Source organism: Theropithecus gelada, chromosome 5 (assembly GCF_003255815.1).
Source record: "Theropithecus gelada isolate Dixy chromosome 5, Tgel_1.0, whole genome shotgun sequence".
Classification (NCBI taxonomy): domain Eukaryota; kingdom Metazoa; phylum Chordata; class Mammalia; order Primates; family Cercopithecidae; genus Theropithecus; species Theropithecus gelada.
In genome coordinates this window covers 7248562-7265981 of record NC_037672.1, presented here as the reverse complement: position 1 = coordinate 7265981, position 17420 = coordinate 7248562, and the positions used below count along the sequence as shown (strand labels likewise).

At 42.9% G+C, this 17420-nt stretch overlaps 1 protein-coding gene across 2 annotated transcripts in view; it reads right to left on the bottom strand.

The window, feature by feature from the left end:
* The window catches only part of EVC2 (EvC ciliary complex subunit 2), a 146331-nt gene that overhangs the window by 31161 nt on the left and 97750 nt on the right, over positions 1–17420 (bottom strand). The window lies entirely within an intron of this gene.

Genomic DNA, 17420 nt, shown 5'->3' with positions numbered 1-17420 from the left:
AGAACAGTGCCTGACACATTGGAGGGTTTAACAAATGTTGCCGTTGTTGTCCTCGGTGGTGGTGATGGTGTTAATACTCTTATTACCGAAGGTGGAATATGGTGGGTTCCATAAGGGAGGTTCCATATATGGTGCTATGTAGTTTAGAGAAAGGAGAAGGTGGAGGGGTCAGGGAAGGTCATGACAACATTGGCATTTGAAGCAGACACTGAAGGATCCAGGCATTCAGGAAGAGGAACAGCATGACCAAAGGCACGGAGGCAGGGGGCCCTACAGAGACTTGTGAGGCTGAATTAGATAAAAGCTAAGAGGCAAAGTGGGAGATGAAGCCGTAAAGGCGGGGGAGAAGAACCCATACTGCAGAGGCCCTGAACTGTCAGGGACAAGAAGGCAGAGCTTCCCCTCAGACAGTGAGAAGGGCAAGAGAGCCGAATGTCCCTGAACAGGAAAAACTTGAGTGATGGGCAAGGCATGGCAAGAATTGGGTAAAAGGTGATCAATAAAAATAAAATTCTAAGCCCCCTAACTGACTGAATGGGCCCCCTGTCGGCCAAGAAGACCCCAGAGAAACCTTGGAAGCTGAGTTCCCAGCCATAATGGGATGGGAGGTTGGACACACCTTGCTACACCTCCTCCCCCACTAACCATCATTAGGCTTTCTTCCCTAAGGGCTAAATAGAAACCAGCTCTTTCAAAAGACTCCACCGCTGATATTAACCAACTACCTGACACTGCCCCTCCTTTTTGCTGTTTTGACAAAGCAACCAACTAGCATTCCTTCCTGATAACACACACTGACCACAGATTGGTTCTGGACAGTCTATGGAGGAAGCTCAGTGAGTGTTTTAGTGTCCTCTACTTCACATTTTGATGTCAGAAGGTAGAAAACACCACCCTCAGATCATGCCAGCACCACCATTTTTTTGTGCATGGGACCTGTATTAGTCCGTTCTTATGCTGCTATAAAGCACTGCCTGAGAGTGAGTAATTTATAAAGAAAAGAGATTTAATTGACTCACAGTTCTGCTGGGCTGAGGAGGCCTCAGGAAACTTACAATCATGGCAGAAGGGGAAGCAAACACGTCCTTCTTCACATGGCAGCAGCAAGGTGAAGTACCAAGCAAAAAGGGAAAAAGCCCCTTAAAAAACTATCAGATCTCATGAGAACTCAGTCACTATCACGAGAGCAGCATGAGGGTAACTGCCCTCGTGATTAAGTTACCTCTCACCAGGTCCCTCCAATGACACACGTGGGGATTATGTAAACCACAATTCAATATGAGATTTGGGTGGAGACACAGGACCCATGAAGGGGCATGAAGCTCAATGATGGCACTTGTGCATGTTTCTCCTTTCATAAATATTCATGACTTCTCCTATAGCTTATTACATATGTATATTAAGCCACCTTGTTTAGCATAAATTCCTGTTTCCTTTGCCCCTTTCTCTAAGTGCCTGTTTTCAGCTTCTAACCAGATGCTATGCTTCCTAGCCTGTCAGAATTGCCCCCCTGCAGGCTGCAACCTGTTATGAGAAATAAAGGTCTCCTTTCCAAATTTATGAACCTCATCATTCTTCAGCCAATAGAGGTCTTCTTTATTACATGCCTGCCATGAGCTAGGGTTTTCACGTTATCTTTGGTGGTGTCCATCTTCCCCTCTTGGGCGGGTGGTGGTCCAAGTGTACCATAAGACCCAGACCCCTGCAGACGTGCAGAGCAGAGGGCAGAGTGAGGTGGCCATGAGGGATAGCTCAAGTTTTATTTATACAAATGCATGCACAAATGTGGGTGAAGTGTAAAGCTTTTTGTATATAATATATGAACAACATGGATAGTGAAATTAAAAAGAAAAAAACAAAAGAGCTTCTCCAAAATTCTTTTTTCTTCTTTGGAAAGCTTAGTTTGTTAGTTCCAGCACCATGAGAATGTGTCTCTAGAGAGGGTTTTAATCCTTTTCTAGAAGAAATCCTGGGAAACAACACAGATTTGCATTTCTATGAGGTATTAATGACAGGCTTCATTAAATATTCAAGCCACTGAGAATAATACAAATTCATTTGCAAAATGATATGCTGCTAAATACTCTTTAAAGGAGAAGTTCAAACAACTTCCTTACTACTTTTTCCCTGACAACATGTGGATTTCAAAGGAAAAGTTTCTTCTATGCATTATAATGTCCTTTAAACATATAATAAAGTCTACCTGTATCAACCAGCAGAGAGTTATTGGGATTCTAAAGAGTTCAATAAATCACACCTCTCCTTGCCCAAGTTTGGAAACAAATACAACTAGATGAAAGGGTGACCCAGACAGACACCAAATGTCAGCTTTGATATTGAAAACTAGATTAGAGAATGTGGCTCAGATCTGTATCCAAACAAATTCATAATCCCTCAAACAGTAGGCCTCCCTACCAAACTCATCACTTAATAAACCGATAAGAGGGGCTTTCCTATAGGCAGGCTGGTTCCCAGAGAGGAGGGGCCTGAGCTGAGCCTGTCCCATTCCTTCTTTAATCCCACCAATCATAAATGCCCTCCTTGCATTTATGATTATGATCATTATGATCAGATTATGATCTCCTCCTTGGAGAAAAATGGGCAAGGGATGGAGAATCTAGGAGTACCACTAGCAACATCCTTCAGTGGAAAGAGAGGTATTTAGAGAGGTTTTGTTACAGTAGGTAACTAGTCAGACATGAGCAGGGCAGGAGAGAGCCCCCCAACTACCAGGAATGTCAGGTGGCCATCAGGTAGGTGATGGTCAAGTGGTTGTTAACTACATCTTTAAAATAATAACTGGTGCCAGGGAATGGCAGTCTCCCAACGATAGAAAAAACCTGAAATTGGTGATAAGCACCTTCCCGATAAGAACTCAGGAGTCGGGCAAGTGGGCTCACGCATGTGCACTAAGAAGCAAAATGGCAGAGTATAACTAGTATATGACCTTCTAGGAACATTCTACTGGTAAGGAAGAACGCCTCAAGTGAGCATGTGCATAACTTCAGCAAAAACACTGCGTATGCAGCTCCTCCCAAGTGCTGGCAGGCCACTGTGCATGTGAACAGCCCACCCCAAGGGAAGAATCATGGGAGAAGGGATGTGATATGGTTTGGCTGTGTCCCCACCCAAATCTCATCTTGAACTGTAGTTCCCATAATCCCCACGTGTCATAGGAGGTAACTGAATCACGGGGGTGATTACCTCCATGCTGTTCTCCTGAGAGTGAGTGAGTTGTCATGAGATCTGATGGTTTTATAAGGGATTTTTCTCCCTCTTTGCTCTGCACTTCTCCTTGCTGCTGCCATGTGAAGAAGGGTATGTTTGCTTCCCACTTCTGCCATGATTGTAAGTTTCTTGAGGTCTCCCCAGCCCTGTGGAACTGTGAATCAATTAAACCCCTTTCCATTATAAATCACCCAGTCTTGGGTATGTCCTTATAGTAGTGTGAGAATGGACTAATACAGTATGCAACCCTCCAGAAGTATGCCAATGTATAAAACCCCAAGTCAAAGGTTAAGCTGTGCAGTTGGTCTCTCAAGTCGCCTGCTTGTCCCTCTTCCAAGTGTGCTTTACTTCCTTTCCTTCCTGCTCTAAAGCTTTTCAATAAACATTTACTCCTGTTTGAAAACTTGCCTCAGTCTCTCTTTCTGTCTTATGCTCCTTGGTTAAAGTCTTTCTTCTTAGGAGTCAAGAATTAAAGTTGCCACAGATTTGTACAGATTTGCTGCTGGTAACATTATCAAGAAACTTGCATCCAAACATTGGGAGAATAAGGCTAAAGAAACGCTGCTGAAATATAAATGTGCATTTGAAGATTCTCATTCCAGTGGCTGGTCCCCTTAAAAAGCAGGTAAGTTTAATCCATGTTCTGTTGAATGGGTTCAAGATACCCAGAGCAGGTAAAAAGATGGGAAATGTTTAAAACTCCCTGTGGCATATTGTATCAGGAGGAAAGTAGATTCACTGATGGTCCATTGGGTTAATATTTGTTGAATGAAATACTATCTTGCTAAATAAGCATCATTAGTGCTTAAATTTTAGACACAGACAAATTAATTTATATGCCTAGAAAGTTACTTCTACCACCCCTATCATCTACATTATCAAAGTGCAAATTCCCCAAAGAAATGAGGGGCATCACCTCACATCACTTAGCATAGTTTTGCTTTGTTGTATTTTAAGGTTGATCTATTAATTCTTACATACAAACTTACCACTGACCTAGCTGTGTGATCAGGGCAAGGTGCTTAACCTCTCTGAGTCTCAGTTTCTCCTGTGAAAAGGAAATAGTATCTGGTAGCTAGTGAGTACCTAATAAACAGTAGCTGTCATCATCATTACCACTTTATTATTTTTACTATCATCATTATTAAATAGGATTTCTTTCAAGTTGCACAAAAAAGATAAAAATAATGGTTTGCTAATAAACAGTAGCTGTCATCATCATTACCATTTTATTATTTTTACTATCATTATTAAATAGGATTTCTTTCAAGTTGCACAAAAAAGATTAAAATAATGGTTTGCCATATTGAATTTTTCCCCCTATTTTAAAGAGGTTTCTTCATTTCTAATGATAAAATACATGCACAATATAAAAAAATCTTTACAGTGGAGATTCCTAGTGAAGAACAGTAAATTTTTAAGATGCATCCAGTGCTTTCATTAAGGCAGAGGGTAAATATGGGGGAAATGAGAGAGGAAACAACAGTGGCAAAATTTTGAAAGTTAGAAACTGGGTGACTGATTGGGAAAGAACTACATAGATCCCCCAAAAAACTGAATCTTAAGTAAGCCATGGAGTAAGCAAGAAGCAACATAATTTATACTGCAGAATCTACCTTCCCAAGTCTCAGAAAATGTAGTCATCAGATACATCTAGAAGTGGGAGGTAAAAGATGGAGCTAAAACAGAAGAAAAGGGTAAACACCTCATTAGGAAATAGGCTCCTAGAATTCCCCCCATCCATCCTCTGCTCAGCAGGGCACTCTCTTCCCTATACCCAGCAGATGACTGGAGATTTAGTCTCAGGAAAAGTCTCTGAATTTAGGGGAAGAAACTCAGGCACATCTGAAAACAGAGGGCCCTAGTGAAAGTTTACATACTGACTACTGAAACCCCAGCTCTCTTCCTGCATTTGGCTTCCCAAATGTTGGGCAGCCAGGCCTTAACCATCTAGACAAAAGACTTGGAGTGGTCTTTGGGGAATTCAACTAGCCTTGATGAAAGAGCTAAAGATACTCACACTGGGGATTCCCCCACAGAGTGGCCCAGCCCAGCTACCAGAGTGAAGGCCACAATCTACAAGCCCTGGCTGTAGGCTCAGAGCCTTAAGGCAGTTTCTTATTATCCCACTCTTATATATCGTCAGACCATCAAAGATGACCACATACCTAGGAAAGTCTCTAATGAACATGGAGGTTAAGACTGAATATGCAGGAATTTTTAAAAAATCATTAACATTATCAGAAAGATATAGCAAGTTATAGCAGCCTCAAAACAATAATTTTTTTTTTTTTTTGGAAGACAGCATCAGGATGGTGGAGGAAGATACTCTTGAAGAATTAGAAATTGAAAACATAAATGAAAAACTCAATTAAAGGCTTATAAGATAAAACTTATGCTATCTCCCAGCAAGTAAAGCAAAAAGACAAATAGTAAAAAAAAAAAGGAAAAAAAAAAAAAAAGAAATAAAGGACAAGAGGTCAACCCTGGAATCCTGAGAGTTCTATAAAGACAAATTAGACAATAGGAGATGTAATCATTAATAAAACTCAGGAAAATTTCCCAGAATTTTAGATTGGTCAAACTATCAGTCAAGTATGAGGGCAGAATAAAAACATTTTCAGTCTTGGAAAAATCTGAAAAAATCCAAAATATTAAGTTTCCTATGTGCCCTTTCCCAGGAAACTAATAAAAGATGTGTTTCACTAAAAACAAGGATGAAACCAGGAAAGAGAGGGATGAAGGGAATTCATAGTGTGACCCCAAGATGGTAATTGTACATGAGGCAGAGATGTCAGTTTCCAACTGGAACACAACAGAAGGCAGAGAGAGAGAGATGTATCCTGAAAGATAGGATTAGCAGAAGACGTGACATGTGTGATGGTCCTGATAGGGTATCTGGTCTACTATCAAGAAGTGGGTTAATAAAGCTGGGCATGGTGGCTCATGCCTATAATCTGAGCACTTTGGGAGGGCAAGGCAGAAGTACTGCTTGAGGTCAGGAGTTCAAGACCAGCCTGGGCAATGTAGTGAGAAACCTGTCTCTATAAAAAATTTAAAAAATTAGCCAGGTAGGGTGGTGCATGCCTGTAATCCTAGCTACCTTGGAAGCTGAGGCAGAAGAATCACTTGTACCACCCAGGAGTTCAAGGTTACAGTGAGCTATGACTGTGCCACTGTGCTCTACCCTGACCGACAGAGCAAGACCTTGTCTCTTAAATTAAAAAAAAAAAAAAAAAGTAAAAAGGAGTGGATTAAATTGGTGATAAATACATAGAAAAGTAACCAAAAAGGAAACTAAAAACAATATTAACTCCAGGAAAGCCAAAAAGTTACAGAGTAGAGAAAAAGGATCCCAGTTTTCTACAAGATTCAACTGTGAATAACATTTAAGTGCTTATAATCATAGAAACCGCAAATACTGATCTAACTATGGTGGGGGATGAGGAAAGAGCTGATATGTGGTCCAGGTTTAGAGAAGAAAGAGAGTAAAACAGTTTCCTAAGGAAACTAAAGGACAATATTAACTTCAGGAAAAACAAAAAGTTATACAGTAAAGAAAAAGGATTCTAGTTTCCTACAAGATTCAACTGTAGGTAACATTTACATGCTTATAATCATAGAAGCCATAAATACTGACCTAACTATGGTGGGAGATAATGAAAGGGCTGATATGTGGCACAGGTTGAGTGAAGAGAATAAAATAGAGTAAATCCTCATCTTTCATATGGAAAAGGAAACAGATAATCCCAAATTAGAGAAATCAAGAAATAGCAAAGCAAGCACGCTATTTAGAGTTATGGAGGTCAGCACCAAAAGACCAAGCTAAACAGTTGGAAGTCGTTAACTCTGGGGAGCTGAAAATGCGTGTGTGTGTGCACGGCTGGAGGAATCTACTCTTTTTTCAGCACAAGCTTTGTAGAATTATTTGACCCTTTAAAAGAAGGCATGCATATGTTTGATAACAATGAAAAAGAAAATTAAAAAATAGACAATCTAAAAAAGGAGAAAAGTTACTAAATTAAAACCATCCTAAGATAACCATGGTAACCTTCTGGCATATGAAAGGTACAAACTGAATAGATTAGAAAGGTAAGATGAAGTCTGACCATGAGGCCTTGAATGCCAAGCTCAGGAATGTGAATTTTATTGGGGTCAGTGGGAAGCTATGGAACATCTCTCAAAATGGTGCTTCAGGGAGATGAATTTGACAGAGGCTGCCTCAAGGGATAAGATGGGGCAAGGGGAGATGTCAGGATAACTGTCTGTAGGCTTTCCCAATCTTTATGGATGGATGGATTTTTCTCTTCCCTTCCTAAATGGATTCCCTTTCAACACGCCTTCTTTTCTGAGCTCTTTAAGGACCACCAGGGTTCTCTCTTGTCAGGCCACTGAAAAGCAGCACATTATTCTGATGCTTAAACACTAGTCCCTTCTGAAGTCAGAGAGTGTGAAGGGCCATTCCTGACAAGTACCGACTACCCCTGCATAATTGCTGAGGCAGCCGCAGAAACACAATAGGATGCACCGTCGCTGGCAATCAGGAGCTCCACTTCTGAATGAAGGCATTTCTAGTGAACTGTGCATGCATGACACATCATGAAATCTGGAAATAGTGAATGAATAATGGATGGGTGAACAGATACGTGGCAGATGTGCCATGCAGACAGAGAGCAAGATCATTAAAATAAGACCAGAAATAATGGGTGAAGAAGAAATATGGTTATGTCATTGTCATTTACATTTAAATGTTCCTAAAGTTATTTGTGAGGGCCAGGCGCAGTGGCTTACGTCTGTAATCCCAGCAGTTTGGGAGACCGAGGCAGGCGGATCACGAGGTCAGGAGATCGAGACCATCCTGGCTAACACGGTGAAACTCTGTCTCTACTAAAATACAAAAAATTAGCCAGGCGTGGTCGCAGGTGCCTGTAGTCCCAGCTACTCAGGAGGCTGAGGTGGGAGAATGGCGTGAACCCGGGAGGCAGAGCTTGCAGTGAGCCGAGATAGCGCCACTGCACTCCAGCCTGGGTGACAGCGAGACTCCATCTCAAAAAAAAAAAATTATTTGTGAGAAATTTGTGTACATGCTGTTCAAACACAGCACAAGAATCACACCAAAGAGGAACTGAAATGTTATTTCATTTGTGGATCCATCAAATAGATCTTCTAATCAAATGTAGGGATGGTAATGGAGAGGCCTGTGCTTTAGTCTCTGTTCTACCATGTACCAGCTTTGTGACCTTGGATAAGCCTCTTACTCTTTCTGAGCCTCAATATTCTCATCTGTGAAATAGAGATAGCAATAGTTGCTCTGCCTGCTTCACTACAGAGGGGCGTAGGATATATGCAGAGGGTCTAGGATTGTTTAAAATATCAAGGGGTTGAAAACAACCTAAATATCCATTAGTTAAGGGCAGACGAAATCACTTAAGGCTCACATATACAGTGAAATGCTATGCTGCTGTGAAAAGCAATAAGGGAACTCTCATATAGTGGTATCAAAAATCTTCAAGTTTTGGAGTAAAGCAAAAAGCAGAAATAGATAATAGGTAAGTAGATAAGCAGTTGACTCTTGAATAACTGGGTTTGAATTGCCTGTTTCCACTTACACGTGGATTTGCTTTCAATTAAAGTTACGTCAATGTTAAGTGAAATAAGGCAGCCACAGAAAGACAAACACCACATGTTCATACCCATATATGTGAGCAAAAAGAACTGATCTCATGGAGGCAGATGGTGGAAGGATACTTATCACAGGTGGCGAAGGGTGTGGGGGAGATGAAAGAGGCTGGTTAATGAGTACAAACATACAGTCAGATAGAAGAAATAAGACATAGTGTTCAATAGCAGATTAGGGTGACTATAGTTAATAACAATGTATTTTCTATTTCAAAATAACAAGAAGGGAGGACTTAAATGTTCCCAACACATAGAAATGATAAATACAAGGGGTGATGGATATCCTAAATACCCTGACTTGATCATTATACATCCTATGTATGTAACAAAATATTACCATGCACCCCATAAATATGTACAAATATTGTGTATCAATGAAAATATTTTAAGTTACACTGAGTGTGCCTGTGTTTCCTGCCTCCCCTTCCACTTCCTTCAACTCTTCCACCTCGGCCACCCCTGAGACAGCAAGATCAATCCCTCCTCTTATTCCTCCTCCTCCTCCTCAGCCTATTCAATGTGAAAATGAGGAGGATGAAAGTTGTGGGAAGTCAGGGACCTCGAATGGAGGGACCAGCTGAAGCCACGGCAGAAGGACATAAATTGTGAAGATTTCATGGACATTTATTAGTTACCCAAATTAATGCTTTTATAATTTCTTACACCTGTCTTTACTGTAATCTCTGAACAGAAATTGTGAAGATTTCATGGACACTTATCACTTCCCCAATCAATACCCTTGTGATTTCCTATGCCTGTTTTTTTTTTTTTTTTTTTTGAGACGGAGTTTCGCTGTATCGCCCAGGCTGGAGTGCAGTGGCCAGATCTCAGCTCACTACAAGCTCTGCCCCCCGGGTTCACGCCATTCTCCTGCCTCAGCCTCCCAAGTAGCTGGGACTACAGGCGCCCGCCACCTTGCCCGGCTAGTTTTTTTTTTTGTACTTTTTAGTAGAGACGGGGTTTCACCATATTAACCAGGATGGTCTCGATCTCCTGACCTCGTGATCCGCCCGTCTCGGCCTCCCAAAGTGCTGGGATTACAGGCTTGAGCCACCGCGCCCGGCCTTCCTATGCCTGTTTTTAATCTCTTAATCCCACCATCTTCATAAGCTGAGGAGGATGTATGCCGCCTCAGGACCCTGTGATGATTGCACTAACTGCACAAATTGTTTGTAGAGCATGTATGTTTGAACAATATGAAATCTGGGCACCTTGAAAAAAGAACAGGATAACAGCAATGTTCAGGGAACAAGGGAGATAAGACTCTAAACTCTGACTACCAGTGAGCCAGACGGAACAGAGCCATATTTCTCTTCTTTCAAAAGCATATAGGAGAACTATTGCTGAATTCTTTTTCTCAGGAAGGAACATCCCTGAGAAAGAGAATGCATCCTGCAGGTAGGTCTATAAACAGCCCCCTTGGAGGTGGCTGTCTTTTATGGTCGAAGCCGAAGGTATGAAATAAGCCCCGGTCTCCTGTAGCATTCCCAGGCTTATTAGTACGAGGAAATTCCTGCCTAATAAATTTTGGTCAGACAGGTTGTCTGCTCTCAAACCCTGTCTCCTGATAAGATGTTATCAATGACAACGCGTGTCCGAAACTTCATTAGCAATTTTAATTTCACCCCATCCTGTGGTCCTGTGATCTCGCCCTGCCTCCACTTGCTTTGTGATATTCTATTACCTTGTGAAGCCTGTGATCTCTGTGACCCACACCCTATTCGTGCACTCCCTCCCCTTTTGAAAATCGCTAATAAAAACTTGCTGATTTTATGGCTGGGAGAGCATCACAGAAACTCTCCAACATGTGATGTCTCCCCTGGACACCCAGCTTTAAAATTTCTCTCTTCTGTACTCTTTCTCTTTATTTCTCAAACCAGCCAAAATGCTTAGGGAAATAGAATAGAACCCACGTCAAACATTGGGGGCAGGTTCTCCCAAAAAATGATCTTTATGATGAGCCACTTCCACTTAATGAACAGTAAACATATTTTCTCTTCCTCATGAGTTTCTTAATAACATTTCCTTTTCCCTAGCTTACTTTCTTACACATATTTAATAACACACAAAATACATATTACTCACCTGTTTATGTTATTTGTAAGGCTTCTGTCAACAGTACGTTATTCGTATAATGGCATATTTGGCAGGAGTCAGATGTTACACACGAGTTCTACTCAGGCACGTCATGCACAGGACTTAGCCAAAGACTTGAGGATGCCCTGCAGATCTCTGGAGCGCACTCTGTCTCTCTCTGTTGGAGCTACCTTGTCTTTGGGAACTCTGCCCTACAAATCGTAGGCACAGTAGCCTCTGAAACTTTGATTTTTGTTTGTTTAATGTGGTGAGCCTGCTGGGCTCCACCTGTGATGTGTGAGGGGTCAGCACCCTAACTCCCATGTTGTTCAAGGGTCAGATAGACAGATGGCAGACAGATAGGTGGATGGATGGACGGATGGATGGATAGATAGATAGAGGCAGACAGACAGATCTATTTCCAATCATGGCTAAGTAAAACGTGAACCGCATAATTTGTGCTGTGTGTCCAATCTGCTTTGTGGACTCACTCAGACGTTGAGGCAAGAGAAAGAAGGCACATTATTTGTCCTGGCCAGGAATTCAGCAAAGAAGGGCTTGGCCAGGAGGCATTTTGAGCGACAGCCTTACAGTCCAACAGATCTGACAAACTTGCCCCAAGCTGAGGAGACTGGCTTGAGGCCAGGGCAGGTGGCCAGAATGTCCCTACACTGAGTGGACTCTGTGCACTGGGGAGGGTGGAGGGACTGACCCAACTGAGCATCACTTACAGCAACTTTGACGTCCCCCACTCAGGTCAACCATATCTTTGCTGTGGCATGAGACCTTCCTGTGCCACGGGAACCTGTAGGTTCACAGAAGCCAATTCCCTTCCCGAGGGGACTGCTGTAACTTTCAGCACAGGCTGACACACAGAAGGAAAGGACTAGGTCAAACTAAGATGAGGCCCAAACCCCCTAAGCCAACCACAGCAGAGGTTAGGAGAGGAGGATGGACCAAGAGACCTCCCCAATGGTACTCCCCACCAAATATTCTCTACAAAATGACCAAATCTTGTTGATTTTACTTCAAAACATCTGAGCTGCTATGTGCAGCCTTGCAGACCTCATGACCGGCTCCCACCCACCTCTTAATGCTCCCTTTTCCATACTCAGCAGAAAACACTCAGCCTTTTTGAGAACAAATCTTTTAAAGCAGACCTAGTATACAGCCACAAGGTAAGCCTCAATACATTCCAATGAATCTTTATACATACTTTGATCTCTAACTAAGATGCAATGACATTAGAAATCAGTAACAAATCAATAACACTTCTGGCAGAATCCACAGAAGGGCATCACCTTGGTAGTGGGAATAAACTAGTCTTGATTAAACGCAGCTGTTAACCCAAGCTAACAGTGCTTAAAAGCAAGTTTTCAAAGAATAAAACTGATTCCAGGTAATTCAACTACTTGTCAGAGCTCTAACCCTATTAAAGAGAACACAATGAAATCCAGTACCCAACACATAAAATTTACAATGCCCAGCATCCAATCAAAAATTACCAAGCATGCAAAGAAGCAGGAATATATGATCCATAAACCAGAGAAAACCCAATCAATAGAAATGAGAGAGATGGTGGAACAAGTGGATAAGGACATTGAAACAGCAATTAGAAAAAGAAACAAGGTGTAAGAATTGGGAGGCTACAAAGCCGTAGTCATTTGTTGACATTATGACTGTGTAAAACATCAATGGAATCAACAGATAAATCCTAGGAGGCAGGCACTTCTATTATCCATACTTGAATGACGAGTACGCTAAGGTGGAGAGAGGTTAAGTAACCTGCTCAAGGTCACACAGCTAGAACATGGCAGAGACAGGACTCTGGAGCCAGAAGTCTGGCTCCGAGGATAGCATACGGGAGTCTGGAAAGGCTTATAAAAATTAGTTACATGTTTTATGCCTGCATTGAATAATATAAAACATATAATCGAATCATTCACAATTACAGCCAAACCTATACTGTGTCTGGGAATCACCATAAAGAATATACAAGACCTTAGGCATAAGGTCACCATATGATTTCTCTCCTAAGCTGAGAAAGAAAGGGAGGGTTCATGGGAAGGAATGTGGGGATGATAAGGCAACTGGGACTGTCTCAAGCAAATTGAGATGTACGGCCACCCTACTCATGAAAACAATTGTAAAATTTCACTAGAGGTCCTAAAAGAAGCTCCAAATAAAATATATTCTACATTTTTGGATAGGATAGGCAACTGCTAAATGATTCTGTAAGTTTAATGCAATCATAATAGAAATTTATCCAGAAACTTGATTAACTTATTCTAAAATGTATATGCCCTCCAATGTCTTCCAGGCTGTAAATTCTGTATCTGTGCATTTGTAATCAGTCCATCAGAAGGACTGGGCATCTGTAGCTGAGTTTCTCATTTCTCATCTGCTCACTTTGGCCCCATGGGATAGCTACCTGTGACCACAGCTGACGCCTTCCTCCCTTAATCTACCAGCTGTACAGAAAAAGTGGCCGCCAGAGGCTCATATTTGTCGGTCTCTCCTTTCCTCCAGGAATCAGTCATACAAGTCTTCCTGAATTAGTCACACAGCCACTCTTTCAAGGTAGAGCTACAGAGTAGTCAGGTGGGTTTTCCATGTGAAAGCAGGATGCAAACTTCCAAATGCTTGATGGAAGAATTGGCTGCTAACCTGAAACTGTGAACATCTCAAAAGCAGAAACTTAAAACTGCCTAGCGCAGAGAAACCACCACACAAAACATTCCCTAAAAAAGGAAGCAGAAGGAACAGGGATGCGGGAGAGCAGAGAAGGGCAAGGAGAAGACAGAAAATGGGAGAAAGGGGAGGGGACAGGGGAGGCAGTGGGAAGAACACAAAGAATCACCTTGGGAGGTGAAGGCCTTCTCATCCCAACAGTTCCCTGCAGTCCCAGCCACAGGCCTGGGCCACGGAGGCAGACACATCAACTCCACTACTTGATGCTGGTGTGGCTGCGGACAATTCTCCCAATGCCTCCTGGCCTCTCTTTCCCCTTCAGTTGGATGGAAGAGTCCAGACAAGAGCCGTATCAATTTGGGGCTGAGGGTTGGTGTGGATATCTGCAGAAGATTTCAGTAAAGGAAGGGGTCACCCAGCAGGTGCTCCTAGTCCCAGCATACTCTGCAGCCCAACAGTGAAGTCAAAGTCCCTCTGGGGACAGCACATGGCCTGCCAGGCTTGGGCTCCACAGTGGGCCTTTTGGGCAGTGTCAGCAAGATGCAGCTCCATCTTTCCAGCTTCATGAACCCCAAGGGACCTCCCACTCTCAAGACATGATTGTGATAGTTAATTTTATGTGTCATTGAACTGGGCTAATAGGTGCCCAGGGGGCTGGTAAAACAGTATTTTGGGGTGTGTCTGTGAAGATGTTTCTGAAAGAGATTTGCATCTTTTTATTTTATTATTTTATTTTATTGAGACAGAGTCTCAGTTGGTCGCCCAGCTTGGAGTGCAATGACACAATCTTGGCTCATTGCAACCTCTGCCTCCCAGCTTCAAGCAATTCTCCTGCCTCAGCCTCCCAAGTATCTGGGATTAGGGGTGTGCACCACCACACTCAGCTAATTTTTCTGTAGTTTTAGTAGAGACTGGGGTTTTAACATGTTGGCCAGGCTGATCTCGAATTTGACCTCAAGTGATTCACCCGCCTTGGCCTCCCAAAGTGCTGGGATTACAGGCATGAGCCACCACACTAGCCTGGAAGAGATTAGTATCTGAGTCAGCAGATAGTAAAGATTACCCTCCCCAATGTTGGTGGGCATCATTGAATCTCCAGGGCCTGAATATAACAGAAAGTTGGGAAAAGGGTGAATTCTCTTTCTCTTCCAGAGCTGGGATGTCTGTCTTCTCCCTGCCCTTGGACATCTAAAATGCTCCTGGTTCTCTGGCCTTGGGTCTCTCAGGCTTACACCAGCAGCTCCCCTAGTTCTCAGGCCTTGAGACTGACTTATACCACCAGGTTTGCAGGTTCTATAGCCTCTAGATGGCAGACAGTGGACCTTCTCAGCCTCCATAATTGCATGTTCCAATTCCCTGAATAAATCTGAATAAATCTCTATCTATCTATCTATCTATCTATCTATCTATCTATCTATCTATCTATCTATCTATCTATCTATCTATCTATCTATCTATCTATCTATCTGCTATGGGTTCTGTTTCTCTAGAAAACCATGATTAATACCATGATCAAGCAACTCTTAGCTATGGGCATTCACAGAACGAGAGCTGTCATTTTTCCCTCTGCAATTATCCTGCAAATAAAACATCTGAACAACTGCCATGCAAGTGCTAAGAGATGTAATCGATCAATTTCAGGAGGAACATCAAAGCTGTCAACTCAAGAGTGCCTATTCTCTTGGCACCTGCCACAGTGAAATGGCCGAATGTGAAGACAGACTGTCACGAAAAGGTCACAGATGACAAATGCCTCATGTCTGCCTTTCTATGTGAGGCCTGGATCACGTAGCATGTGGAGCTGCTCCATTAGTGGGAAAGAAGACGAGCACTGCAGCCCATTCCAAAGTTAAAAGGCACCTCACAAAAGCCCTGAAACTACTGAGCTATCATTGTCACAAGCCGCATTTCACAGATGCAGGAGCCAAGGCACACTCACCCTGCACTGTGAAACTGTGGGAAATAACCGCCATTGTTTGGTGAAAACATTCTTTGACATTTCTGATCAGGGCATGTGGTCAGGAGGTGGCGTGACAGTGATAGCACAGAGAGCTTCTGCTTCCTGTGCCAGGTCTGCCACTGCCTGGCTACATAAAAGAACCTGGGCAAAGTCACTAACATCTCTGAGACTCAGTTTCCACATCCATAAAACAGGGACGTTGATGGTTCTTACTTGTGGTCAAGTTGGGAAGGGTAAAGCAAGTAATGAACAAGGCACAGGTCAGTAGAGCAGCAAGAATGCAAGGTCTGAAGACCAGTCGTGACCCTGGAGTCACTTCACCTCCCTGTGCCTCAGAGTCCTTATCTCATAGAGCAATAACAGTGGCACTTCTGTTAACGTTGTGTAAGGATTAGAGCGGATAGATGGAAAGTGTTTAGCTCTCCGTACACCTCACTAGCATATATATGGACTATGGACGTACATATAGGTACTCATACGTAGAACTCACATGTGGATGGCTCATATGTACACACACACACACACACATATACCTCTATCATATGCATATATTAATACATACACATACACACATATACAGTGTCTAGCAAGGTGCCTGGCACTAAAATGCAAACAAAGGAAGTAGGCACCATTCTTATTAAAATGCCATCACACTTTAGGAAGGGGGGTAAGTTCTTCAATCAGTGCATAAGACAAAAATGAAATCGAAATCATCCTTGGAAACACCCTGGGGGAGCACCAACTGGCCAGTCCTTCCTCCAGAGCCGGATCAGATGGCTGTGTCTTCAGCCCAGGACCAGGTGAAGGGTCTGGCTTGTGCGTGTGGGCTGGGAGGTAGGATAAAAGTCTGCCCCAAATGTAAACCACAGACGTGAGGTCAGGGCAGGGGAGGGTGCTGAAACAGGCTCGGGGAATCGCAGACCTCCAGCTCCCTTCACCTCCCGTCCTTGAAGGCCTCTGCTCACCTGCTGGGCTCACCTGCCTGGTTCAGCTGGTCTTTACTCTTGCACTATGTTCTTGGTCAGTGTCTTATGTCTTGCTCCTTTTTTTTTTTTTTTTTTTTTTTTTTCCCCACAAATGCCTTTTGTGGAACTTCCTTAGGTGTCTATGAATGTGTGGCAAGTAGATTAGGATGGGTGAGCTGGAATCAAATGGACGTGGCTTTGAGTTGTAAGGGTCACAACCCATTCGTTGGATGGTCCTGAACAAGTCACACAGCCCCCTGGTGATGCCGTCCCTCACGTGTCAACTGGATAAGGTGGCCCAGTACACAAGGATTCCCAAGGCAAGCTGTCATCGTGTGTACCCTCTGTAGCATGGAGATCCTCAGATGTCTCCTCCCCATCTGCCTTGGATCCCTTGTTCATGCTATGGAAGAAGTGATGACTAGTATGTTACATGGGACCAGGATGCCAGTGTGAACTAGGAGATGCTGCACAGAGGGCCAAGGCAGACCAAGTCCGATCACATGCCTGGTGGTGGACCCTGGGTTGGGCACTAACCTTTTTGAGCTTAGAATGGACCTCAAGATGCCATTCTTGTAGCAATGTTGAGTATGGAGATTCACGCTCATGAAGAGTATCAGCTATAAGCCTGGTATCTGATAGCAATTTGATAGAGAGTAGCAACAGTTTTTTAGTATCACTATGCCATATTAGTACAGTGTACTGATTGCCTTGTAAGCCTAGTTAATTATACACAGAGCCGTCTTTTATACATTATGATGAAAGCAGAGGCCTGGGAGAGTAACAAACTTCTAAAGGACCATGGGTGACAAACAAAAAGA